The sequence below is a fragment of the Photinus pyralis genome, unplaced genomic scaffold (assembly GCF_008802855.1).
Source record: "Photinus pyralis isolate 1611_PpyrPB1 unplaced genomic scaffold, Ppyr1.3 Ppyr1.4_LG5, whole genome shotgun sequence".
NCBI classification, from domain to species: Eukaryota; Metazoa; Arthropoda; class Insecta; order Coleoptera; family Lampyridae; genus Photinus; species Photinus pyralis.
Window position 1 is genome coordinate 22,409,937 of NW_022170596.1, and position 27,625 is coordinate 22,437,561.

The window sequence follows — 27,625 nt, forward strand, 5'->3', positions numbered from 1 at the left end:
GATGAATCGTCCGAAACAATACTTACACCATTGCAATTACACATTCATTGAAATTTATAGATAGAACCTCACATGTGCAACTAACTATCGGTCCTGACTGAATGGACCAATAAAAAATATTCACACACGAAACCAGCCTGAAAAATACAGTGAACCTCAAACAAAAGTTACAGTGATACTTAACCGAAAATAATTCATATATACTTGAGAAAATAAAACTGTAACAGTAAGAAACGTTTTGCATGCACCGTGCACGATTCAAAGCTACGTCAAGAGTTGTCTGACCGCAATATTAAATGATAATGTATGTACATCAAATGGCAACGAGCAGAGATTTCAACTAGAAATTGTTATGGAATTGGGTAATTATATCAGTCATATGAAAGTGTGTATACTTATAGAAACTCCTAAAAGTGGCTATGCGACATTTGTCTTAAATGAAAATGGCACTTGCGGCGTAATTACGTTGTGATTAGTAAACTTTGCACGTATAATTGCGGCCATAAACCTAATCGTATCGCAATCTGAAGCACTGAATGAATGTAAAGTTAAATTATGCACCTACAATTCACTCGTAAACTCAAATTTTATTATACAGTTATCGCAAGCGCAATTGCTTTATTGCAATTTCCTGAAGAATGCAGATTACGCTACACCTAATAGGTATCGATATCTCCCTTGAATAATTCCATTCGGTGTATGTATGTAATGACGTAAGGTCCTTGCAAATCAGACAAATATTTACACTACGTATAAGTACAGAATAAACTACCTGTGCTCATAGTAATAGTATAAGAACGATATTTTAGGGTGTTCTTTAATAATGGAAACGTTAAACGTCAACGCAACCCATACTTGATAATTGCACCAATATTCGAACGACTTAAGAAGGGGAGCATACGGCGGTGTAACGGGGTAGTTACAAAATTTGAACTGACTGATTAACTTAAGATTTTAAGATCGATTAATATATGAGCTGCACCGACTAGCTCAATCGAACTTACCTTATGATTCCCGCTAATGCTAAAACTAATGTTTATGTGCCTTTACAGCTGAATTCAGCTTTTTCAATACAATTTTCGGCATAGCTTTGCTAGAAATTTGATAGCTTACCTCTAAACATATTTGGACACTTAAATGGAAGAATGGTAATTATTATTGCACCCTTAATATGCCTAAATTCTCGGTGACTGAAATGCAATATAGTAACCAAATGATTTCACATAGCTCAACTTTATTATATACTCGTTCATGAAATAAACCTACTGCATAATGAATATCCGTCAGGTGATAAAAGAAAATTAATTGTATTTTATGGACAGCCTATACAATACAGCGAACTGCAATACGTTAATATGTTACGCGATTAAACTACGGGTTCATAAATATCTGTTCGTGCACCAGGAGTTTTAGTTGCATTCTGGTTACGGCTTTTAATCAGAATAGAATGGAAAGTTACTCTCCAGCTCTGTTTTGGAATTGAGATTGATCCTCCAGCTGTACTCTGCACGGACCGGCTACAGAATTCAATTTCATTTTTTTAAAGGTTGGATTGAGGTCAGTTTGCAAGTTATGGGTTCGGGAGAAGGTATTTAATGGTATGCGAAATTGGGGTGCCGGAATAAAATGGTTTGACTTTTCGCTGAGTTAATGGTGATTCTCCAGCAGTTGGCCAACTGGGAGAACAGGGAAGGTGGGCGGGGTATGGACGCCGCCGCCTCCCTACTGTAGGCACGGGTGGACCAGAGGGGCGTGTCGTCCGCGAACAGATTGATGGCCACGTTGCAAGAACATGAAGTAGGAGCGAGAGTAGGAGTGTCTTCTGCATATCTTAGGTATAGGATTGGGGCAAGTGTAGAACCCTGGGATACACCGGCGGAGGGCGAAAATTGAGGGAAAAGGTTTTTCGCGATCATGATCCTCATCGATCTATCGGAGAGGAAGGAAAGGATCAGCCGTGTAAGTGGCTCGGGAATTCCTAGGTCGCGAATTACGTCCGGCGTGCCAGACTCGGTCGAATGCTTGTTGTATGTCCAGGAACGGTACCTAAACAACACAAATGGATATCACAAATAAATCCTATTGTTTATGCAAATCTCTCCCGAAATTGAGGTTATACTTTCCACAATTAGTGTAGTTTACTACGAGTAATTTATTTTTAATGTGTTTGCCGCCAATATTGAGAGCGATGAGATTAACCTTAAACGAGCTTAAAATGCCGCAATATGGTGGTGCATATAAAATGTACGAATTGATCCTAAACTCGGTTTAATTACGTACTGTGAATACCGCCTAGTATCATTTTAAATTGCTACCATATTTCATATGTGGATAGGTTATGTATTATTTTGGTACTTAAATTTTGATTTGACTCCATTATGAGATCACTAAAAAAGCAATTAAATAAGACAGGAGCACGACACAAATTACGGCAAGTCGCCATACACTATTACACTCTAAGAACATACGATATTTTTTCGCTCAAATCACTTTATTTAAATGGTATTATAAAAAACGTATATAAAACGTGTTATGAAAAAAAAGTTTTTAATCAATTTCGTACGTAATAAACACGAGTGTGTGCTACTTGGGTTAACTCGTGCTATTTTTAAGTTTTTGTCATTTAACATCGGTAACGAGTAGACGTATTTAACAAACACTTCTCGCTTTCATCCCAATTACAATGTCCCGCTTCATTTACCTCATCCTGGATATACATACCTAAAGCATTGTCTTTTATTTCTTATCTTACTAAATGAACAATAAAATAAAATCAAATACTACGTTACTACAAAATTAAACAACAAATAATTCTAAAACAAAATCACATTGGCTTCAAATTCAAATGATATATTATCGACATCGCGTTATCATTTAACGTTAAAAATAATTGAAATGGGTCATATAGGGTGACCCATCATTAATTAGGTGCTGAAGCCAAATAAAAAGTCGGAAATGATGAGGTCCTAAAGGCCCCAGAATATTACAGATTTTAGGATCACTTATATTAATGTCAAAGCAAAAAAGGAACCCCTTAGTGTTCGGCCAGTTTCTTAAGCTGGGTTCAAGAAGTGATATTGATACACTTTTTAGCGCAGTTTTAAAAAGAATTAAAAAAATGTGCTATTGTTTGCGTTTTGTCCGTCCGTCCGTCCGGACTCACTTCTACCGTTTTGAACTACTTCCAGGGGAATGCTCCTAGAGCCCTGGAAATTTTTGCAGTAGGTAGCCTATACCTTGAAGGTGTGCCCGATGACCATCAAATTTCGCTGTTTAAAAGGGGGGCTCTCCCCACGAATTATTTCCTGAGATGCTGTTTTTGAAAGTAAAACGTGCGTAACTTTTACATACGACAACCAATTGGTCTCAGATTTTGTATACGCATGCCTTTAGTGGTGCCAAGTTAAACTTTAATTAATCTTTAAATGGGGGTGGGGGGGAGGTTAAAAAATAATTGTATCTCTTATTGTATTCTAATTAAAGGTCTCAACGAAAGGAACTGTTTTCTACCAACTACAGCCCTTCTTATCAAAGTACGGTGTGGAGGGGGGGGGTGGAACTAACTTTATCCTTCATGGTACTCTAATGAAAGGTATCAACGAAAGGAATTAATTTCTACCAACCATAGTCCTCCTCCTCGACCTCTTATTTTATTTTTATTTATTGTCCCTCTTGTTCTAGGCCCTCGACAGACTTACGCCCAATTACAGAGTGATGCTTTTTAGAGGTGCCCCTGCAGAAGGTCTTAAGTTGTTCTATACTATTCCGGTATTTACCTTACGAATTAGGAAAACTGCAGGAAAACCTAATTCGGAGTAGCCGGCAGAACGCTCGAAACTGAATCTAAGGAAATTCCCATTTCAGAACTAGAACACAGAAGAAAAATTCACCTCAAACCAGGTTCGAACACCCGACCTCCGGATTTACACCCCAACGCTCTACCACTGAGCTATAATGCCGGTATATCGTGATCTCACAATGGGGATTGAGACGTCTGCAAGAAATATATCCATTGGTGATGTCATTACAAAAGCTATTTCGGTTAAAGAAAATGCATTTTATCTGCATACGAGTTGTGCACAATTTATACTTGTTTAAGTTGCTTTGAGATAGTTATCTTAGATGCATTATATCAGGTGAAGGAAACTACTCTTTGTTTTATATCCTTCATTTAGCTAAAAAGACCTCAGCCGTAACTGTAATTTATTTAATTCGATCTTATCGAAGAGCCCACAATCAATTTGGCTAAAGAATAAGGAAAATTCTTTCTAAAAATATTTATTGCAGACATAATGTTTGACAAACAGAACAGACGATGTAATTTAAATTGTCATTCTTCCGCCGTACACTCATCCACGGAACGTAAATGCGCCTGTCAAATTCACTCTAATATAAAATGTTATATTGGTAATAAAATACCTGTTCGAAAATTCTCATATACGAACGCATTCTTTTTTTGTGTACTCAATACAAAAGAAATTTTAATTTAGTTTTTCCCTGCGGGCGATTTGTTTTTTGCAACTAAATTAAAATGTTCGACTGAACGTCATATCAAGTAATAAGCATTGAACAAAATTGCCTTTGTTTACCTTAAATTGTTCATCGCGGAAAGGATTTGAAAAAATTGATAAATTTACAATTCAAATCTAAAACAAAACATACATCATATATAGCGAGTCTTTTGAGAGATCCCAAAAGTGTATTTCATTTACATATTTCTAGTTAGCAAAATATAAAAATCCGCAACAACATGAAATATGGCTTTTAAATGCAATAACGCACATCACACAGACACTACGAAATCAAAAATGCCTATACATCATGTTTACCTATGCATTATGTATAAGGTGTTTTGATTTCCGCTTATGAAAGAAGTTAGTACTTCATAAAAAGGGTCTTAAATTCCACTTTGAAAAACTTTTGTTCACTTATAAAACGGTTACTGTTGTTTTTAAGTCGATGCAATTTAAATAAAGTCGGCGACATAATTGTCAAATCCATTAACGTTATAGAAAGAAACTTTAATTGATATTTTTTACTTAATTAAACTCCAGTTGATAAACTCTTAAAAAGGAAAAAGAAGCGAAATGGAATGAAATAATTATCGAAACTAATTGTCGCTTTTCTGATTCGATTTGCATTTTCTGCTACCATCAGCTTACATTTCCACTTTGAAAATTCTCAAATCAATCACCTGGATTTGTGACGCTTTAAGTTACTATTGGCTTCATTTAAAATTTAATTTCAATTATGTCTGCTTGTAATACAATGTGCAGTATCTACGTTATATGACAAGATGGTCTAATCCCTGCACGAAGCAAACACTTAAGGGATTAGAAATCACATCAACCTTGTTATACTTGTATAATACTTTTTGGACTCGCCTTTTAATCATGTTACCTCTCAAATTTTAAATTCCCATTTATTATTTTATCACAACTGAAATAACGGTTTAATCTTGAACAGTCGACGTTGATAACAATAAACGTATGTTAATTTAGGAGAACATTGACCACACAAATCTCGGAGTAACGGTCAGGGCGAAGGTATGTACCTAAACTGGAAGTTGAGGTCTAATGAAAAATTAATCGTTCGACGGATTTGAATAGGCTCAAACCGCAGGTTGTTTAATTCTAAGTTCTTGAGGTGTAACCATTTCTTTTAAAGATCTTTGAACACCGTCTTATGAGTACGTACGGTACAAAAGGGCAACATAGATAAGTAGATAACGGCATTATTATGGTAGAATATTGTTTACAGAACATTTTGAAAGTATATTTGGAAAAAAAAGTCAATTACTAGGTAGCAAACGGTGTACGATATGATACGAAACGAACCAAGCGCGTTTCTGGGTTTTAGACCCCTAGTCGCGTTAATGGCTATTTGAATGCTATTTATCTTTCTACCATATTCAGCACAAAAAAAACATCACAAATGATCACTTCAAAAGGAATTCCTAATTATAATTGTCCTATATTCTTAGCACTGAGCCTCAGATTTTCTCTTTGCCCGATTTCCGATAATTTCAAAAAATTTATTACACAAATTTTGATTAACACCACTCAGTCTTGAACACGGACAAAAATAAATACAAATTGTGCACAACCCTTGTGCAGGTTTTTTACACCCCTACGAAATTTCATAAATAAGAAAGTTGGCACTGCACATCCTACACAAAACCAAATTTGCATTTGCTTTTATTCCAAGTGGCTATGTATCAAATTTCATTTAAATTCCTCCATAAATTAAAAAGTTTGCACTGCGCATGCGCAAAACCAAATTTGGAAAATGGCGTTATATTTGCTTTTATTCCAAGTGGCTATGTATCAAATTTTATTTAAATGCCTCCATAAATAAGAAAGTTGGCACTGCGCATGCGCAAAACAAAACTTTGAAACTGGCGTTAAATTTGGTTTAATTCCAAGTGGCTATGTATCAATTTTTATTTAAATGCCCAATGGTTATATTTCTTCCAAACGTCCCAATCGCCCTTTGTAGGTACTTTCCTTTGGGTCCGTTAACTTGGCCCCCCCACTGAGAGATTTCATAGTCGTATTATTTTGAAATGAATGCGCTCGTTATGCGTTCATGCGCCGCCGATAATAACTCTTGCGCCATTATCGTTTTTTAGAAATCCAAAAAAACATATGGGGGGGCCAAGTGAACGTAGCCCCCCCCCCAGGGGGACCACGTGAACGTAGCCCCCCCCCAGTACGTATATTTGTCCCTTGTAACTAGGTCACCTGATACATTTGGTTATGCGCTCAATTGCGCCACTTGAATTAAGCTAGCGCCATTACGGTTAAGCCGTGACAAATTTTCAAAAAGTGGGGGGGGCCAACTTAACGTTTTTAAAAGTTACTTTTTTTTTAACATCTTTTCATACGAAATTGTACTCTCAGGTATGCGCTGAAATGCGCCGTAAAAAGATATCTTTGCGCCATTATTGTTTTTTGGATATCCTTAAATATATTTGGGGGGGGGGGGGCAAGTGAACGGAATCCCCCATAACGCATTTTGCTACCGTATTTGTGCCACTTGATACGTCTGGTTATGAGCTCAATTGCGCCACTTGAATTAAAGCTAGCGCCATTACGGTTAAGCCATAAAAAATTTTTAAAAAGTGGGGGGGGCTAACTTAAACGTTTTCAAAAGTTACGTTTTTTAACATGTTTTTTCTACTACATCGTACCTTTCATCATGCGCTAAAATGCGCCGTAAACAAAAATCTTGGCGCCATTATAGTGTTTCAGAAACACTATACAGGGTGTTTTTTTGGGAGCTTTAGTTAAACGATTCTGGAAAGTAAAATAGGTAGGTTTTTAAAAATTTGTATTTAGGAGTTACTCCGAAGGCCGAATCGATGTAAAATATTTTCAAAATGGACGCACTTCCGGAAATAACTTTTGAAAACGCTAAGTTAGACCCTCCACTTTTTAAAAATTTTTTATGGCTTAACCGTAATGGCGCTAGCTTTAATTCAAGTGGCGCAATTGAGCGCATAACCAAATGTATCAGGTGACCTAGTTACAAGGGACAAAATACGTACTGGGGGGGGCTACGTTCACTTGGCCCCCCCAAATGTTTTTTTCGGATTTCTAAAAAACGATAATGGCGCAAGAGTTATTATCGGTGGCGCATATGAGCGCATAACGAGCGCATTCATTTTAAAATAATACGACTATGAAATCTCTCAGTGGGGGGCCAAGTTAACGGACCCCTTTCCTTTTATATTCGATCACGACAAGGGATCGAGGAGGAAGACTATGGTTAGTATACATTAATTCCTTTTGTTGAGACCTTTCATTAGAGTACCATGAATGGTAGAACATGTGTCCCCCCCCCCTCCCCATTTTCTAAAGTTTAACTTGGCACCACTAACGGTAGAAGTGGGTCCGGAGGGACGGATGAACGGACAAAACGCAAACAATAGCACGTTTTTTTTAATTCTTAAAAAATGCGCTAAAAATCTGACATGAAAACTCTATCTGGATCGCACAATGGATTCAACTAAATTCATTTAATTGATTAGCAATTGCAGACATTTAATCCGAAACACATTAAACAATTAGAACACAATCCCCGAAAGTAAGAAAAACATTACAAAGCTTGTTGGGATATAATAAAACTGACAAACTACGCCTTCAACAAACCAACTAGGGCAAACTGCCCGGGATTTAGCGTAAACAAATTTGCACTTTTCTTTACCGTCGCGAAAATAGCAGCCTCGTTTTTGTGTTGTCTCCAGTACTTAAGGAAGCACAACTTCTGCCATAAAATAAACTCCTTCTTAAAAATAATTAAATAACCATGACGAAACGCGCCAAACGTCCCCGCTCCCCAACAAGAAACGCGCAATTCTTCATAACATCTGCATCTCCGTCATCTCGTAACAAGCATAAGACATAATAAAACTTATCGCAAACGACCAGACGTGACCTTTTTTTAGATAACGCAATTTTGACCAGAAAGCATCTTATCTAAATTGAATAAATTCAGGCCCGTGGCCAGGGGGTTTCCCAGTGGGGCTGAGCCCCACCTACAGCCCAGTCTGAGCCCATCTATACAATAGTACCTATTGTTTATTTTTCTCTCTTAGCGAGGATAAATAAACCTCAAAGGAGGGCAATGACACATCAAGGGTTGCCCAATTTGTCATTTGAAACAGAAAGAACGCAAAAAGTTGATTTGCAGAGGATACTCAATAAATTTAATAACTTCAAAAGTTGAAACTTCCAGTTATACATAGCTCTAAGAAAACTCGCTTCGGGCTTTGTCAAAATCAGAGGAAAAAAATCACTCCTCTATTAAGAGACGCAGAAGAGTAAACTAAGTGAAATATTGTTGGTGATTAATATTATTACGGTCACGATTGACTTGTTTCAAACTCCATATAAAGCGAAAAGAATCCCTAAAAATCAATGCAAGAGATAACAAATAATTTACAAAATGGCTTCCACTTACGTAGTTAATAAATCCCATTTCGTAGCCTCCAAAATGAGAGAAAAGTTTATCACGTTATCGGTAAAATATATCGTCTAAGTAAGTTATGCGTGCGGCGGGTGACAGATCAAAAAATAATCGTATTGGTTCGTGTCCCATTTACTGTTAATGGTTTTTGTCCCCTTTTTAATACCCAAACCACATGTTGCGCAAACATAGAATGGCCACCTGCATTTAACATACACAAAATTAGGGATGTTCATTAGATGGGGTACTGCACACGTTATACGACTTAATTTTCTTTGCCGATAGGTGCTCTGAAATTCCGTAAAGTGCACGCTTTATTCAATGCAATTCAAGTTCAAACGAGAATAGCGTAGCGGTCCCCGATTGACGATATTTTGTCTAGCCATTGTCTAGTAAACGTCAATTTCGTAATACTAAAAATAAAGTGCTTACTACAAAAGCTTTCAGACATGATCATTTATTCACGGCCTTTATGCGTGTAGTATTTAAATTTACTACACTTTGCTCGGCCAACAAACTTTTAATAACCTCGGTTCGCTAAATGGCGCGTATTCATTATTTATTCCTCTTCAGAAGTACAACAGGTAGTAACATTTTACATTAGGCTGTCGTATTCAAGCCTTTCCGTATATAAAAATGTAAACAGTTGACGAGAGACGTAAAAACCGACACAAATAGGGGATTTATTACACAACGTAGCGTAGTCAGCTTCCTACTAAAAGCCATTTTGGAACATTTCTTCGAAATTTACGACGTCACTTTTCGTTATGCGCTGTTGCTGAAACCGACAGCTATTTTCGGTTGACTTTTACATCACAAATCGCTTGTATTCGAATCAATAAAGCATATAATAATTAAGTTAAGCGTATTGTTTAGCGCTTTCATTGTGATTATTTTGACCTGAATGACTAAAAGTTAATTGAATTTGCTGAAAAGTGAAGAAACCCCAATGTTTTATCCTGCTTTAAAGTGTGCTTAATACAAATCCCCTTCTCTTGCTTTACCTCGTACCATAGTAATTTATTTTGAGAACTTTCAGTCATCAACTACCGTTTGTAGGTACTTTATTATTCTTTTATTTGTAATTTTTCGGTTACTGCTGATTTCTTTTGTTATTTAGTCCACCGTTATTTTCAATATTTTTGTGGTTTCCTGCTATTTCGTATTGAATGTTACACGTTGTGATGTGTATATAGTTTACTTTCAGTTTCGTATTTTAAACCGTAAATTAACAACAGTTTTTCGGTCAGGAGATGCGCAACCATTAAGCCGCCCGGCAAAAAGTTGAGTACCGTGCCGTCCGGACGGAAAAAATCCGCAGATTGTTTACGTACATTTTGTAAATCACGTGCAGGTATTGGTGCTTGTGTTTTTGTGCAGTGCCAAGATGTAAACCAGCAGCTCAAAGGAAAACATCGTGAATTGCCGCCATTATCGTGTATACATGTATGAATAAGCTTAGACTGAGCTTAAATCAGGCTGTTTCACGAAAACCGTTACCTAACAGTATTTAGACTTCCATTAATAATTTAAATCTTGCGTATTGGGGGGCTCACTATACAAAAAGCTTCGCTTGGAATCGCATCATGATCTTAAATAAATTCAGATTATTTATGTCTGATTAGCGCTATTAATTACAAGTGTATTTTCACATATCGACATTAACCACATTTCTTTGAATTAGATCCACTTGTATTTGATTTTAGAGTGTACAGGGTGGCCAAATAAGAATGCGAGGTACTGTATCTGGGAACCTGTCCATCTTAGAGGCTTGTGGTAAAAAAAAGTTATTACTAAAACTGCCACGAGAATAACCTGAAAAATATTTTTAAGTTTCTGAAATGGCCGCTAGGGGGCGTACTGAAATCTGGAATCTAAAAAAGTGATATTTCTGTGAATTCCGCTATATTAATCTAACAAAAAAATGCCCGGTGTTTGAAGCCGACGATAATCTGAAGCTTTTTTGTTTGACGATTTTTGCTGTATCTCTAAAAATGAAGTGGTGGGGGGTATTCAAAGGTTTCCGTAAAGAACACCCTGTATCTTCGAAACTTAATTGAAAAGAAGTTATTCTTCGGCTACAAATATTATAATATTTGAAGTTTTGTTGTTAGCTTGAGGGCTTTTTTCGACATTCCGACAGAAATGGTTAATTTTCTCAAAAAAATTAAATGCGTTGGTTTGATTTTTTTTCATGAAAAAGTATCTACAGAAAATCTGTACTGAATTGGTGGGAGGGTAGGGTAGGTAGGGTGGGTAGGGCGAATAGGGTGAGTAGGGTAGGTAGGGTCAGTAGGGCGGTTAAGTGAGGCAGGTGAGGTATGTTGGGTAGGTGGGGTGAGTAGGCGTTCGTAGTGCAGGTGGGGTAAGTGGGGTAGGTAGAGCAGGTAGAGAGGTAGGTTAGGTAGAGTGGGTGTGGTTGGCGGGGACGGTAGGGAAGGCCTGGTAGGTTCGGTAGGCGGGGTGGCAGTGTAGGGGGTAGGCGGTGTAGGTGGGGTAGGTAGGGTAGGATGCAAATTTTAATTTCGCAACGAGTGTTTCTCCCTTTGCGAACATATTGCAGAAACTGCTAGATAAACTTTCTCACATACTTACTTTGTTTTGATTAAAAATTACGTCCTGAGAGAAAGGTATATGCTCTATGAGAAAGTGCTGTTGCGTAGATTGACACCGATGATTTAAATTCTACCATTCTCTCACGAGGCGTGGAGCCGATATGAATATTTGAAAACATTACAGTCCCTAATGGATTCCCGTTACCATCTCTATCGGAAATTTAATGGATTGTTTAAACACAAATGTGCTATTAAGTTTAATATTGTTTATTCGTAGTGGTAGATAGAGACGATGAGGTCTTTGATATCTATAGATGTATATAGATAACCCATACGATATATTAATAGTTATTTATGCAATGAGTGTATAAATGAGACGTTTTATTGGTGAGTGAGATGCGCTCGTGGACTAAATTCGAACGAACCAATAATCGCCGATTTATACATGAATTGCATACAACGTTTTTTCGTCGACTTCACTGGGGTAGGTAATTTTAAATTCAACTGCAAGAAATTACAAACGAAATTATGAGCTACGAATTTTCACTAAATTACAGCCATTATTGTAGTTGCTATAGTAATGTGTTGTTTTATGCTGTACCGTCAGTCCACAGAATAAAGGGCCCCATTCACATGCGGATATGTACGGTGGATCTGTACGGCGGACAGATCCGTGTTGAGCTACACACAGGCGGATATGACTGTACACAGATCACGGACAAATCTCAATAGATAAGCAGGCGGCGTTCTGTCGCATTTCAGTTGTGTAGTACTAGCTCTGGGTTGTCTTCTTTTGAGTGCTGTGGCAATTGGTTTGGATCATAAGGAGAAACTGACAATAATTGGAGGAGGAGGTTTTATTTGAAGATACGAAAAAAAGAGACTATGGCCAAAACAGTCGTTCATGAAACGAAAAAAGTACTCTCATATGACTTTACTTAAAGATTTGGAAACGCCTCATGATTTGCACATTTTTTGGCGCATGGACAATGAGAGGTTTGAAACTTAATTAAAATATGTTCGCCCAGTTATTGAGAGGAATGATACCCATATGAGGCAGTTACCAGTAGAGAGCGATTCATTGCCACGCTACAGTACTTAGCAACTTGAAGGAATTTTGAAGACCTAAAATTCAGTTGTGCAATCTCCCCTCAGTTTCTCGGGAAAATTATACCTGAAACTTTCAAATAAGCCACCTGCCTTGGCAGAATATGCTCGGAAATAGTATAAAATTGGTTGGTGGAGTAAGGCATACAATATTTACCAGTATTTAAATTGTGCCCCAAAAATGCGCATTTTGTTCTGGAATGTTAATTTCACCATAGTCTTCAAATTTTACTTTTAAGATATCCCCAAAAGGTAACTGATCGGATTTGACTAACAGTTTCACCAACAGTTCGGTGTTGTTCCGCAATTTTGCTTGTAAAATTGTCCAAAAGATCATTTAAATCTTTAGCACAATTTGCGCCTGCATTATATTCAAAGTAATTAAAACAAAATATTTTTTTAAATGACTGTTTAATTGGAGTAGGTTGAGTCGCATTTGCATTTTGATTTCTTAAATTTCCAAACATATTTTCAAGAATTTCGTATTTGATGATTCTATGTCCGGCAAACAAATCCGTGAAATGACTATACACGTGCGCATTTGTCGGGCTCGCTGTCCGTGCTCGTCGTCCTGATCGACGGATGGCGAGCAAGATATGTACGCCGAACACGCGGATACACACATACGAATTGATACGGATCTGTCCCGCGTACATGTCCGCCGTACAGATCCGCCGTACATATCCGCATGTGAATGGGACCTTTAAGACCTTCACAGAACAGAAACATAAATGGCGCTAAATTGTCACTGATTACAGCGTTTCCCGTGGTTGTACGGAGAACTATTTATCGCAGACTCAAATATTTTTTTGCAAAACCTGTAATTTTGCTCGTTACAGGAAATATTTTTACCGTCAATTTTATACGTACACATGGTTTTACACATGTCAATTTTGACTTTTGAAAGATTTAAAATAGGAACAAGTTATGTGACCGTAAAAAGTGTTGTGTGGCGAATTGTAACGATAAAATATCAAAAAGGCATCGTTTCCCATATTTTGAAACAGATTGTTTTGTGCTCGAAACGCGAAGAGGGTTGAAATGTGCTGTTATTTCTCTCCTATTTATGCAAGGTATTGAATTTATAAATTACCAACGGTATAGGCGCAAAAGGGTGTAGACTTAAGTTTTATATTTATATAGACGTAGATACTTATATTGTAATTCCTTTTAGATAATGAATAAAAAATACGTTTTAGATAATTCGCTTCTCAAGTAACAAGTAAGCACCAGGATCAAGTTAACATTTGTTGTCAAAAACTTGTGTGACAATTTGCTGAAACGGTTTTATTACCTCTTGGAACAAGAAATTTAGTTCTAAAGATATTTTTTAACAAAAATATGTAGTCCAAACAGCAATTAAAACCAAATATTTCGTACGACAAATCGTTATGTAAGGATCTTTCTGCATAGTGTTAACATCCACAAAGCGTAAGTTCCACTCACTTCTGAGTTTTATATGTAATTTGTAAACATGTAATTTAAGTTCTCTGATGTGTTAAATAATGTAATGTGATTGTATCTAAATACACTTTAATTTAACAACTGTGTATTCTTTATCGATATTTATGAATTGGATCGAATTGGGGAAATTACTTCATGGCTGGTCACCAGATGGCGCTGCTCTGATTTTGATGCTTTAGTTCACAGTACACCCACCAGGGTCCGCCAAAATGCCATACAAATTTGTAACATTCTGTTTCTATTCTGAGAAGGCCGTATTCTGTGCGTCAGTCCTCGTAATCGCAGTGGAAGATTATGTTGCGGAGGCGATTTTAACATTATATCCACTCAAATCAAAAGAAACTTATTGCAACGATTTCGATCAGTTCGGCAATTGATGGAATACAATGAATTTGAAAGGAGATATTTCCGAAAATGTCATGTTGACATTTTACCTTGAAAAGGTATGTGAAATTAGAATGTAATTAATTCTTTTGCAACTGAACTAAAGTACGTGTATTAACAGTCAAAGATATGGAAAAGTTCATCCCTGTGGTCGACGTACTCAATGTTGAAGGTAAAGTAACTGAATACCTTAACAAATACCTTATCCGAGAAGCTACACATCAGGATATGCTTTGCTGAGATCGTTGGCGACCATACTGGCTGCTGATCTCACTACATTAAAACCGAGATTAAAATGGTTAGGTGGATGGAAGTTCTCAGCTGTTGCCGAAAGTGAATTGTTATATAAATGTCATTTCCCTCTAATAAAATGGTTGTTATGTATAAGTGGTTGCTAACGATTAATGGTTGCTAACGTATAATGGTTTCTAACCATTAATGAGCTTCATTGTTACACCTGTAACTAAGGTGTAATTTATGTTGTTATCGAGAGGTCGACGAAAAACACTTTTTATTACGTTATGCGTAGTGTAACCATTGAATTTATAACTATCAGAAGCGCGGATCCCATATAACAGTTTGTGACCATGTGCCAACTGGCCGCCGCTAGGAGCAGTTCGATCGTTTGAAAGTCCGTGGGCGATCGAAAGTGGAGCGTTACATTGACATTAGATGGCAGCATTACAAACCATTTATTTTGACCATTCGAATATTTTCCTTTTTAATCGTCAGATGTCAGGAACTCCGGATGTTTTTTGTGTTATCATTGGAATGGTTTTATAAATAGGATTGGAATGTTCTAAAAATAGATCCCTTAAGAAGCATTGCGTAAATTTGTAATGTAAATAATAATACATTTAGACGAACGAAGCTTGCAGTCCTTGTCCTTGAAGGAATGCAATTTCATACATTCTATTCACAGGCAGTAAAATAGGCAGGTTCCACATTTTTACTGAAAGCGGGAGATTTTGTTATTAAAAAACGATCAAAAAAAATTTTAAGGCAAAATATTGTCCGTTGCAAGCAGGCAGCTACATCATTTCCACATTCACATTTGATAACTAAATTTCTCGAATCAGCTTTTTTTATAACCATGCAGCATTGTGCACAAATAAATCGGTCCCAGTTTACGTGAATTCGTATACCTACTAGAGCTGAGCGATAAATGAAATTGTTATCGATTTATCGATAAGTCTGTTCAGTCTGATAATTATCGATTAATCATTAATTGATAACTATCGATAATTATCGATAACTTTAATCACTTATCGTTAACTTTCGATAATAATCGACAATTATCGATAAATCGTAAGGCTAATTTTCGATAATGATCGATAACGTTTGATAATTATCGATAACTTTTTATAATTATCGATAACTTTTGAAAATAATTAATAATGATTGTTAGCTGCTGATAATAATCGATTATTATTGCCACGAAAATTGTCTATCTCTGATATTTATCGATTAATAAATAAGTAGCGGAAATTATCAAGAGAAAACTATCGATACTTTTTCATAAATCTCATCGATATATATTCTCAATCGATATATTACATCATCCATGCGTACACTCGCTAACATTTTTGTTTTTTTGGTATTGATATTGCGAGAGATAATTTAAATAAAACAGGATCTTTTGATGCTCAAGTTGTCTGAAATCAAAGGTGATCAAGTGGACGATAATCCTCAAAAATGAGTACAGCAGTAGGTTGTGAATTGTGATCATATGGCAACTCAACAATGCTCTACATCGCTTTTGTTGGAAGTAAACTGGTATACCTAAACATTGAAAAGTTTATGTCGTTAAAAATTCTCTGGATAATTATCTATCTTAATAGTTTAGTTGTGAGATTAATCGATAGATTATCGGAAATTATAGGTTTATCGACCAATCCTTTAACATTTTCGATAAATTACACCGGTCTACAGCATTTTTGCGCATGGGACATGTATACCTTATTTTTATTGCTTCTATAGCCACAAATAAGAATTAGAACAAAAAATGGTTATGTATTTGTTTTTGTGTGAAAAAAATGCAAAAAACCAAAAAATAAAAATACCTATAGAATCCTACTTACATAGGCATGATTTATTAAATGGTAACGTTTCTACATTTATAATTTGTTTATCTTAGAGTCTAAATGTTTAAAAATGGAACAGTTTTGCTGTTTTTGTCATGTTCAACTGAATCTGATCTTCCATCATGCTTCCAACTTCCTGGCCTTGGGAAGGTGCCTAAGTTCCATTGTCTCGAGAAAGTGTTGTCCTTATTCCAAATAAGCTCCCATATTATCCTTAAATTGATCTAAATGAGAATGTAACCTGTGCATCTTTATTCTTTAGAGACATTCTATACCCCATGATACAAAACCAAATCCTGTCAGCTCGTCATAATTTTCAGCTCTATGGTTTCCCAGGAAACACTGAACGGGAAACCATGGACTATTGCCTTAAAACTGTTCCAGGATTTTTTTTTCCTCTTTGCTAAGTAACCGCGGAAAAATATCACCCTCCATTTTTCTTTTTTTTTAGGGAAAACAAAGATTCCAGCTTTAATTTTCGCCCCTGAAAGCTTTCAATCAAATCGCTGTAACTTTTGTAAAAGCAAATATTTTCGATGTCTTAATCGCACTTTTTATTTATTTTTGCTTATTATAGTCAGAATATATATTGTGTAAATCCCATGCGCAAAAAATTCTTTTTTTGTTGACCGGTCGACCATTTTTTTTAAATTTATCGATTGACTATCTATTAATCGATAATTATCGATAAGTTATCGATTAACCATTGAGAACAAATTTCAAACGTCAGAATTTAAAAGAAAAAAGGTTAACGACCTTTTTATTTTGTATCAAAATTGCCAGGTGTGACGTGTGATCCTAGATCAGGGGTCGGCAACCTGCGGCTCTTTTGATACCTATAAAGTTGCGGCTCTCCGTATTTATCTAATGAAATTAGTTCATTTGTTCGAAATTCGCCTTTTTAATTAATCTTATTTTGTATCAAAAGTATACTTGCAGCAAATAATTATCTAATTTTTGACACTTGTTTACTTTCTGGTATTCTTTTGTTTTTTTTATTATAGCCAGCCTACTCCGATGTATAAACACGTAATTAATTAATGAGTAGGTACCTACTTTTGTGAAAAATATTGAATAACCTAAACACTGCGGAGTTTAAGCACAGGGCACCCCTTATAAACATTTAAGAGAAGACAAAAGCGAATAGCGAAATAAAATAGTGGTAGTTCCATTTGAAAAAGAATAGTTACTAGCACTTTGAACAAACGGCATTGAAACAACCAAATATTCACGATGTTCTATTTAAAAAGATCAGTTATTAATTGACATCGTAAAAATGGAACACCCTGTACATTCAAAAATAATTTCTGTAGATCCGCAACCACCAATATTTTTACCAGGTATCTATCAGGTATGTAGGAAAAACCGACGGACTGTTGCAGGACCCTGTATATAGCCAAAAACTATAATATTGAATCAAAAATTATTTGTGGCTCTAAGAACTGGGAAATTGTGTAAATTGTAATTTTTGGCTCTTCCGTTTCAATAGGTTGCCGACCCCTGTCTTAGGTAGTTTAACCGGTGGCAACGGTTTAACCGACACACACAAAAATTAAGAATAGATAGATAGGTAGGTACATTTAATTTCTGTTACAGTGATCAAGGATGCCTGCGTATTTTTTGCTTTCCTGTTCAAATGTAATTCAATCTTCCTTAAGGAATGTTAAGTAAGGTCACGATTCATGAAAGGAAGAATGTTTATCTTACGTCATTCAACATCCTGTGTGCCACATAAATGCCTTATAAGTACGTTTCTTGGGTATCTAGAATTCTGTATACAACAATTACAAATCGAGATAGTGGGTTCATTACAGATTCCTGTATAATAATTAACAAAGGTAAAAAACTGACATTATTATTCATCTTTCTCGATGGTAGAGACATCTACGTCTTGTAATTTAAACTATTGAAAACAGTCACATATCCTGCCATTTAACCTGCGCTTCTGATAGTTATAAATTCAATGGTGTAACCTTACAGTTTCTTCAGGTCATGTCAGTCTGATCCGGTCGTCTGTCCCGCCCAGATCCGGCGATTAAGGCAAAAGTTTTAATTTTTTTTGTACTCATTGAATGGAAAGATAATGTTTCCAAGCATCCTCGATGCACGGGAAAACGACTTTCCCGCATCGCGGTGTTTTTTAGTTTCCGCTGGAGAGAAGGAGTTATGCGCGTTCTTCGGTTGGTAGTACTTATTGAAGTCAACGACACAGAATAAGACCTTCACAGAACAGAAACATAAATGGCGCTAAATTGTCACTGATTACAGCGTTTCCCGTGGTTGTACGGAGAACTATTTATCGCAGACTCAAATATTTTTTTGCAAAACCTGTAATTTTGGTCGTTACAGGAAATATTTTTACCGTCGATTTTATACGTACACATGGTTTTACACATGTCAATTTTGACTTTTAAAAGATTTAAAATATGAACAAGTTATGTGACCAAAGTGTTGTGTGGCGGATTTTAACTATAAAATATCAAAAAGGCATCGTTTCCCATATTTTGAAACAGATTGTTTTGTGTTTGAAATGCGAAGAGGGTTGAAATGTGCTGTTATTTCTCTCCTATTTATGCAAGGTATGGAATTTATAAATTACCAACGGTAAAGGCGCAAAAGGGTGTAGACTTGAGTTTTATATTCATATAGACGTAGATACTTATATTGTAATTCCTTTTAGACAATGAATAAAAATACGTTTTAGATAATTCAACAACTTCCACCCTCGCTTCTCAAGTAACAAGTAAGCATCAGGATCAAGTTAACATTTGTTGTCAAAAACCACAGAATACGGCCTTCTCAGAATAGAAACAGCAATGTTACAAATTTGTATGGTATTTTGGCGGACCCTGGTGGGTGTACTGTGAACTAAAGCATCAAAATCAGAGTGGCGCCATCTGGTGACCAGCTTCTAAATCCATGAAGTAATTTCCCCAATTCGATCTAAATCACAAATATAGATAAAGAATACACAGTTGTTAAATTGCAAGTGTATTTAGATACAATCACATTACATTATTTAAGACATCTTAAATTACATGTTTACAAATTACATATAAAACTCAGAAGTAAGTGCAACTTACGCTTTGTAGAAGTTAACACTTTGCAAAAAGATCCTTACGTAACGAGTTGTCCTACGAAATATTTGGTTTTAATTGCTGTTTGGACTACATATTTTTATTAAAAAATATCTTGAGAACTAAATTATTTGTTCCAAGAGGTAATAAAACCGTTTCAGCAAATTGTCACACAAGTTTTTGACAACAAATGTTAACTTGATCCTGGTGCTTACTGGTTACTTGAGAAGCGTTGAATTATCTAAAACGAATTACAATATAAGTATCTACATCTGTACATAAAACTCAAGTCTACACCCTTTTGCGCCTATAGGTACAGTTGGTAATAATTCTGCCTCAATTTGTACCTGTTACTTACCTTGCATAAATAGGAAAGAAATAATAGCACATTTCAATCCTCTTCGCGTTTCATGCACAAAACAATCTGTTTCAAAATGTGGGAAACGATGCCTTTTTGATATTTTATTGTTACAATCCGCCACACAACACTTTTTACGGTCACATAACTTGTTCATATTTTAAATCTTTCAAAAGTCAAAGTTGACATGTGTAAAACCTGTGTACGTATAAAATCGACGGTAAAAATATTTCCTGTAACGAGCAAAATTACAGGTTTTGCAAAAAAATATTTGAGTCTGCGATAAATAGTTCTCCGTACAACAACGGGAAACGCTGTAATCAGTGACAATTTAGCGCCATTTATGTTTCTGTTCTGTGAAGGTCTTATTCTGTGTCAAAAACTTGTGTGACAATTTGCTGAATCGGTTTTATTACCTCTTGGAACAAAAAATTTAGTTCTAAAGATATTTTTTAACAAAAATAGGTACTTAGTCCAAACAGCAATTAAAACCAAATATTTCGTACGACAAATCCTTATGTAAGGATCTTTCTGCAAAGTGTTAACATCTACAAAGCGTAAGTTCCACTCACTTCTGAGTTTTATATGTAATTTGTAAACATGTAATTTAAGTTCTCTGTGTTAAATAATGTAATGTGATTATATCTAAATACACTTTAACTTAACAGCTGTGTATTCTTTATCGATATTTATGATTTAGATCGAATTGGGGAAACTATTTCATGAAGCTGGTCACCAGATGGCGCTACTCTGATTTTGATGTTTTAGTTCACAGTACACCCACCAGGGTCCGCCAAAATACCATACAAATTTTTAACATTGCTGTTTCTATTCTGAGAAGGCCGTATTCTGTGGTCAACGAACGTCATGTCATGGTTAACTGTCATCTGCTGTAAAATCAATTAAACCGTTGGTTGAGGGTATTTAGTGCGATTAATCGGAAACAGACGTACACTAAGTTTTACGTAAATATATAAACAACAACTTATAACGCAATCAAATTATTTTTTCTATTTCGGTGTCACAATGATGATTTTGTACAACTGTTTTCGGCCGAAAACAGTTGTACAAAGACAGTGATTGTAGTCGTTTTTTTTTGGTAACTCATCTCTTAAGTTGGCAGTTACTAGTTAGTACAAGTAGGTACTTCGTTGGGTACTTCCATGTTTAAACTTCAAAATGTCAGTCTTACTACGCTGCCAACCTAAAACTTAACGGCATAAAAAGTGTTCCCAACATAAAACATGTTAGTTCTAATGTTCCTTATAGTTTCTGATAATGATTTTTTTAATTAAATTAAAGCACCGAAATAGAAAAAATAGTATGAAAAACGCGTGTTACAATGCTTTATTGTAATACTCCTATCTTGCGAACACTCGTGGCTACGCTTCGCGTCGCCACTCGTGCCACAAGATAGTCGTATTACAATAGGTCGCATTGTAACACTTGTCTTTCAATATACTATTTCAGAATTGGAACTCAAGAAAAAGTAAAATTTATTGTTAAAACGTCTTAAAATGTGACCAGTGATATTCTGCAACTATTCGCATATGCAGTTTAAGAAAGCACATATTAACACAAAGCTTCCAAGGATTTTAAATGTAACGAGTGTATTTACGCAACTCAAGATAAATCAAATTTGAGAACACATTTGTTCACACATGTCTTCTGGGAATATTAAATACGATCAGTACACTTACGCGACCAATAAGAGCACTCTTTTCAAAGCATATTTGTTAACATTGAAGACTTCCAAGAATATTCAGTGCAAACAATGCAATGCCGTGACCAGTAGTAGCACTCATTGCAAAGGCAAAATATGTATTAACCAAAGATGTGGAAGTTTTAAATGTGACCAGTGCAATTAAAAGTGGGTAGGTAGCACGATACACTTACACACGGTATGCTCATTATTTTTCTCAAACGCGTTTTCTACTGCGCATTACGTCACCTGCGAACGTGTGGCGCCAAAATTCAAATGTTTATTCACGATCCAGTACACATGTCACGCGTGACAGTTTGCAACTGATCAGTTGTATCTACGAGCTTTAGCGTTAATTTGTTGATATAATTAATCGTTAGTGAAAATTCCAAAATGCCAGGTTGTGTAGTGGTTCAATGGAGCAATTCTAATAGAAAATCAAAAGGAACGGAAATATAATACTTTCGATTTCCAGACATTGAAGACTTTTCTCGAAAATGGATTGTTGCATGTCGTTGTAATGATAAAATTAACTTGAAAAATGGTGTATTTTAGTATTTACATTGCTGTTTAATTTTATAGTCTGTATTTGTTCTGTCCATTTTGAATCCAGCCGTTTTGAAGCACCGCTATGGGAACGACTTCTTAATTACACTTTTAAAAATAGCGGACATTTGAAACCTGATCCTGTACCTACTTTAAAACCACCACGTAATAATGAAAATCAAAATAACAGGAAAACGGAGGAGAGATTAGATCTTTTGATAACGCATTAATTACATAATATTTACTTAAAAAGCCGCACTTCATGTTTAGAGCCTATATTTTTGGTTAGAGTTTATTTCATACGATCGCTAAATCCCAGAAATACCCGACGCGACGATCTCTACACAAATCAGTGTGATTTGTTATCTAAGAAGCGTAATTTTGCTCTATATTCTGTGGTTTTGTTCGCACGTGACGTCACACTAGATGCGCAAGAGCATACCGTTGTAAGTGTATCGTGGTAGGTAGTTATAAAATTATGTTACCAACCAAACATATGATTGTGTTACCAACTCATGATTAAAAAAAAAACTAATTTACAAAACTTTATTAATTTTGACCTTTTTTTACGCAATTCGTTACAAAAAATATTGTACCTAACTCTTTCGGAAAGAATTTTCCCGCATTCGCACTAAATGCAGCACTCCCTACGGTCGTGCTGCAAACAAAGTGCTCATACGGGAAAATTAACTTACCGAACTTGTTAGGTAAAATAACTATTTCAAATCTACTACAACTACATACTTTACTATATCGAGGATGTGCACTTTTAAGTTTAGGCGCGATTGCGTGACTCATACGGAACCAAAGGCTCGTACATGCCAATGCCAAAAATATTTCACTGAAAGTCTATAACAGTAGGGAAACCATAGGATAGGTCCTTCGGTAGACAGTTAAAACACCTATTTCTTTTATTTCACAAGATGACCCGAGAGATGACCTATTCTCCAAAAGAAGATCAAAAGGTATAAAAATTGTTACATCCACAGGTTTCAGGTTTTAATGAAAAAGATAGGAAGGTCATGCGACAATGTGGAATTAATGTTTATTAGGTAACTGTGTACCGTCCGTGTACCTCTAAAACGTAGTGAGACGAGAAGAGCCTTTTTGCTTAACCCACTGTATCGTTGTCTGAATTTATTACCAATGGTTGATTGAGGGGTTTACAGTATAGTATTCCGTAGTTCTAATTTAATAAGCGTAAACCATAAAACAATTTTTTGGACAGTAAAAGTTTATTTAAAACTAGTGACTGATCGGAAAAAATAATGAACATGTGCGGTATTAGGGGTTTATTCAAAACGAGATGATTGTGTCGGGCTCTATGACCTAATAAGCCTGACCAATCAGCTGCTAGAACCATTCAGATGACATACGACTTGGCAATATTGCAGGAGAATGTCATTTGTAACTTGCGTCATCTGTCACAGGCACTTGTCACTTAAGGCGGAAACACATTACTGTCACGTCACGTGAGCTCACGTGCTATCACGTTAAGCATACCTTCGCGTGACAGTAATGTGTTTCCGCCTTTATCGTTTTCTTACGCGTTACATGCAGTAAACTTAAACCGTCAAATCCGACAAACGTCAGACCCTCGCACAAGGTTTCCGGCTCACTTCTACGTGATTGGTTGTAGGATTGTGACGTATTTAGACTGAAGCGTTTCAAATTCGGACTAAAAACACAGCTTTTCAATAATTTATTTTGGGTTTATTTTACACGCAAATAAAAATTGAGAACACACGCGTTTTTTTTATTTTTATTGTACTTTGTAGATCAGAAATAAAAAATGAAGCCTGGGTGCGCCTATTTTCTACTCTCACTTCAAAATTACATTGAAGAATTGCATAACATTAAAAAATTGCTATATACAGTGTTTTTTCCAATGAAATAATTATGATAACATTAAGATCCTATTAAACTGGTGAACTGTCCTAAGACAGGTAGCATCTGGTTCTCCACTATCTATCCCGCGCATCCTACTTCATTTGCTGCTTTTACTTCCCATTATAGTTTTTGGTCTTGCTCTTCCCCTCCTGTCATGGACCTTTCCTTCGATTGCTCTGCTCATCAAACAGTCCCGCCCGAAAATATCGTTTAGGAAGAATATGTGTACCAAATTTGGTTCAAATCCCTTCAGCCGTGTAACCGGAAATGAGGCAGACAGACCGACAGACACGCCGATCATCGAGATTTTGTTTGATTCTAATTCTTGGTGATTCAAAACGTGCATTTCCCTAAAAAAAAAGTGGGGAGGGTCATTTTTTACCACAATGCAATACCTCCCTTACTAACGTTAGGGTGGGAAAAAATTAGTTAAGATAAATAATATGTTAAATTGCCCAATTATTCTTCATCCACGAGCTAGAGGTCCATTTTTTCGAAATCAATTTTATTATCTGTTATAACTTCAGATGGCAATATTACAACAACTTGTAAGTAATCCAAAAGACTACCTATATATATAAATTTGTAACGTTCTTTTATTCAGCTTTATTTTAAATTCAATACCCGTTATGCCATCTGTATATTTTCTCTGTAAGTTCGTGTAACTTAGATCAATGTAGTCGAGTTTACTTCATAGTTTCGACTCGAAAAAACAAACAACTTCTAATGAAGAATCATGAGCAAAGCCCATTATATTAGGCCAATCAGAGCTCGTAAACTTTTACTTTTACTTTACCACCCCACACAAAATTACTCTACAGGTATTCTACCCTCAGTAAAAGCTTACAATAATTACTCATAAAACCCGAAAGATTAGTAATTATCCTACATGCTTACAATAAAATTGTCAATCACTGTCCGACGGAATGAGAGTAGGTTGTAATCAACCCTTAAGAACGAACGAATTTCACACATAAAATGAGTATCACTTTCTGACTATACTTAAACGATTGGTAATCACCAAATATACTTATAATAAAATTGGCATCTATTCCCCAAGGCGTTGAGGGTGTGTAATTAACCTTTGTATAACAAAATTAATTTCATGTGCATGTGCATATGCAGAGAAGTCTGTGCAAGTGCCATATCTGTACGGCACGGAGGAATACTACACGGTATTATAAGGTAGACCGTACATACGTAACAAGAGCATCATTCATGGAAGACCGCACCTAACAATACACCGTTAACCACAAGCACAGGTCCACGCCGCCCATTGAGAGGGTCAGTATTTTTTAGCCAAACCTTGCCCTTCCGTGTAGTTCAATAAATTGTTATGAAACATCCACAGGCTTAGGCCCACACCCATTGGAGAGTCAAACCTTCACCTTCTGTGAATGTTTACTTAGGCCTAGCATTGAGAGAGTTTGGATGTCAATAGTCACTTTCTTATAATGTGTGCAATATAGCATATAGTGGATTAGGCCTACTGGGGATACCACTCTAAAAAACGCGCTCATAGCTCAACCTCAATGGTGGTGTGGAATTGAGTATCATGATTATTTGCTGTATTATAGTAACGCTCTCTATCGTAGTAGGTAGTTTGTTTTGTGTGTAGGTATTTGAATTCTCCGGCGCCATTGGTCGTTCGTGCGTGTTCGGCGTTTTGGCTGCTGTATTCTGGCTGCCAGGTTCACGCAAGTTTAAATTTGAAATATCGTGTTGAAAAGGAAACCGCTCAAAATGTCCTTAATTTTAGAAGCTATAGATCCAAACCAGAGAGTTGTACGACAATACGAAACTTGTAACTGTGATGTTACAGGTAATGATCTTTTAGGAGATGCATGGTGCAGGAATCACTGCAAAAGTCTATATGGCATATCTCATTCTGTTCATAATTAGATTCGAAAATACTTCCACGTGAAGCGCTCATCAATTCCTTATCTTAGTGAAGTCAGGTAGCTTTCAAACATGTAGGTACATCAATTAAATTACACACATTAAAGATTAATTAACTAATCCGCTTGGAATACCTACGCGTTGAAATTCCTTGTATAGATTATCAATCCTAGTAGAAAGGATAACATAATCCGCATGTGTACCTATTACGTTTTATAACCCAATAGGACTTAATTAGAAGATGCTTTGATGTTCTAACGTCAGTATTGGTTTACGCTAAGTTTAGCTTTGTTGTTATTGTCACGTTATCAATAGGTAACACTCTTGAAGCCAGCAGATTAAAGCATATAATGTGCACGCTAATACAGACAGTAGTGATGGGTTTCATGACAATGTCTGAATGAGTGTTTAGAGAACCCTTAGAGATCCAGTTCAGCAATTGTGGGACATTACAATGGCTTTCATTGCGATTCAATCAGGTTAATTATTTACTTTCTCACTACTTACGTTGTCGATCAAGAGAAATTTTTTGACGGAATCATCGTTTTACCTGCGCACCGGATATGCATTTCAAACAACGGCATAATTTTAATATCGTTTGTTTTATTTGAACCCCTTTTTGTTAATTTAAAATGTATTCAAAGAGCTTTACGTAGGTATATTAAAATTATTTGTCAAAGCACAAAAGCACAACGCATTGCATTTGATTCGGTTAGCGAGGTTGTTGTAAGAGCCTTTTTTAATCTGTTAGTCTGGAAAGGGCATTATATTAAATTGCTTGGAGCAGGACGCGTATAATGTAACAAATGAAAAATGCAATTTACTTGTATTTATATAAAATGTTATTATAGTAAAGGCTAAAGAAGAGACGAATAACATTTTGTTCTTGTTAGTGCTTAACTAAATTGAAGTGGAACGGGATTCGTGATGCACCACGGCTCTGACAAATCAGAAAGAATAAAATTAGTCTGTAGAGGGAGAAAATTTATTTTTTGCTTAAAATGTATTTGTACATTGCAGTGCCAATTGAATCGAGAAGAGGCGACCACCTGCAGAGGTGAAGAGCTACAACCCGCACAGCGGCGACAAGGTGTTTGCCACTATTCCCATTCCTAACTACAAGTTAACTAACGTACAACTATAGTACACCAGTGGAGTACGTCAACAAATTTAGGCGGTAGTATCAAGTATTTTTGACTGATTTTGATGATGATTGAACTTCGATGGTACAATTAAACATAATAGAGTTTGTTTGAGCGTCAAAGGAGTCTATAACACTTATTAAACAAGTGCCATCGTTGACCTCACCACAAGCCGTGCTGCAAGGTAATTTCTTTTCTATGAAATAGGTACTTTTCAGTCCAAAACAATATGTTCGCAGACAAACGTCATGAATGCCGCCACATAATCGTCCGCTTTTGCATAAGAAAGTAAAGATAAACACACAATATTGAATTACAGGATGAGAGGTTCCACCCTGTATATACAACTTACGACGATACATACATGTTTGAGGTTGGCAACCATGCAATTTCTACGTGGGGAAAAGCCGCCTCCTCCATCTAGAAAGCACGAACAGGGGTTACGTT

General features: G+C 36.1%; 1 long non-coding RNA gene across 2 annotated transcripts; it reads left to right on the forward strand.

Annotated features, from left to right (window-relative positions):
• Positions 1-185: 185 nt before the first annotated feature.
• LOC116172112 lies at positions 186-27,623 on the forward strand. 2 transcript variants are annotated; one of them, XR_004145587.1, is made up of 3 exons: positions 186-362; positions 27,057-27,362; positions 27,418-27,623. It is a non-coding gene; the product is annotated as an uncharacterized LOC116172112 (long non-coding RNA). The 2 variants fall into 2 exon arrangements; XR_004145588.1 differs by lacking the exon at positions 186-362 and adding an exon at positions 26,412-26,515.
• The last annotated feature ends 2 nt before the right edge of the window (positions 27,624-27,625 follow it).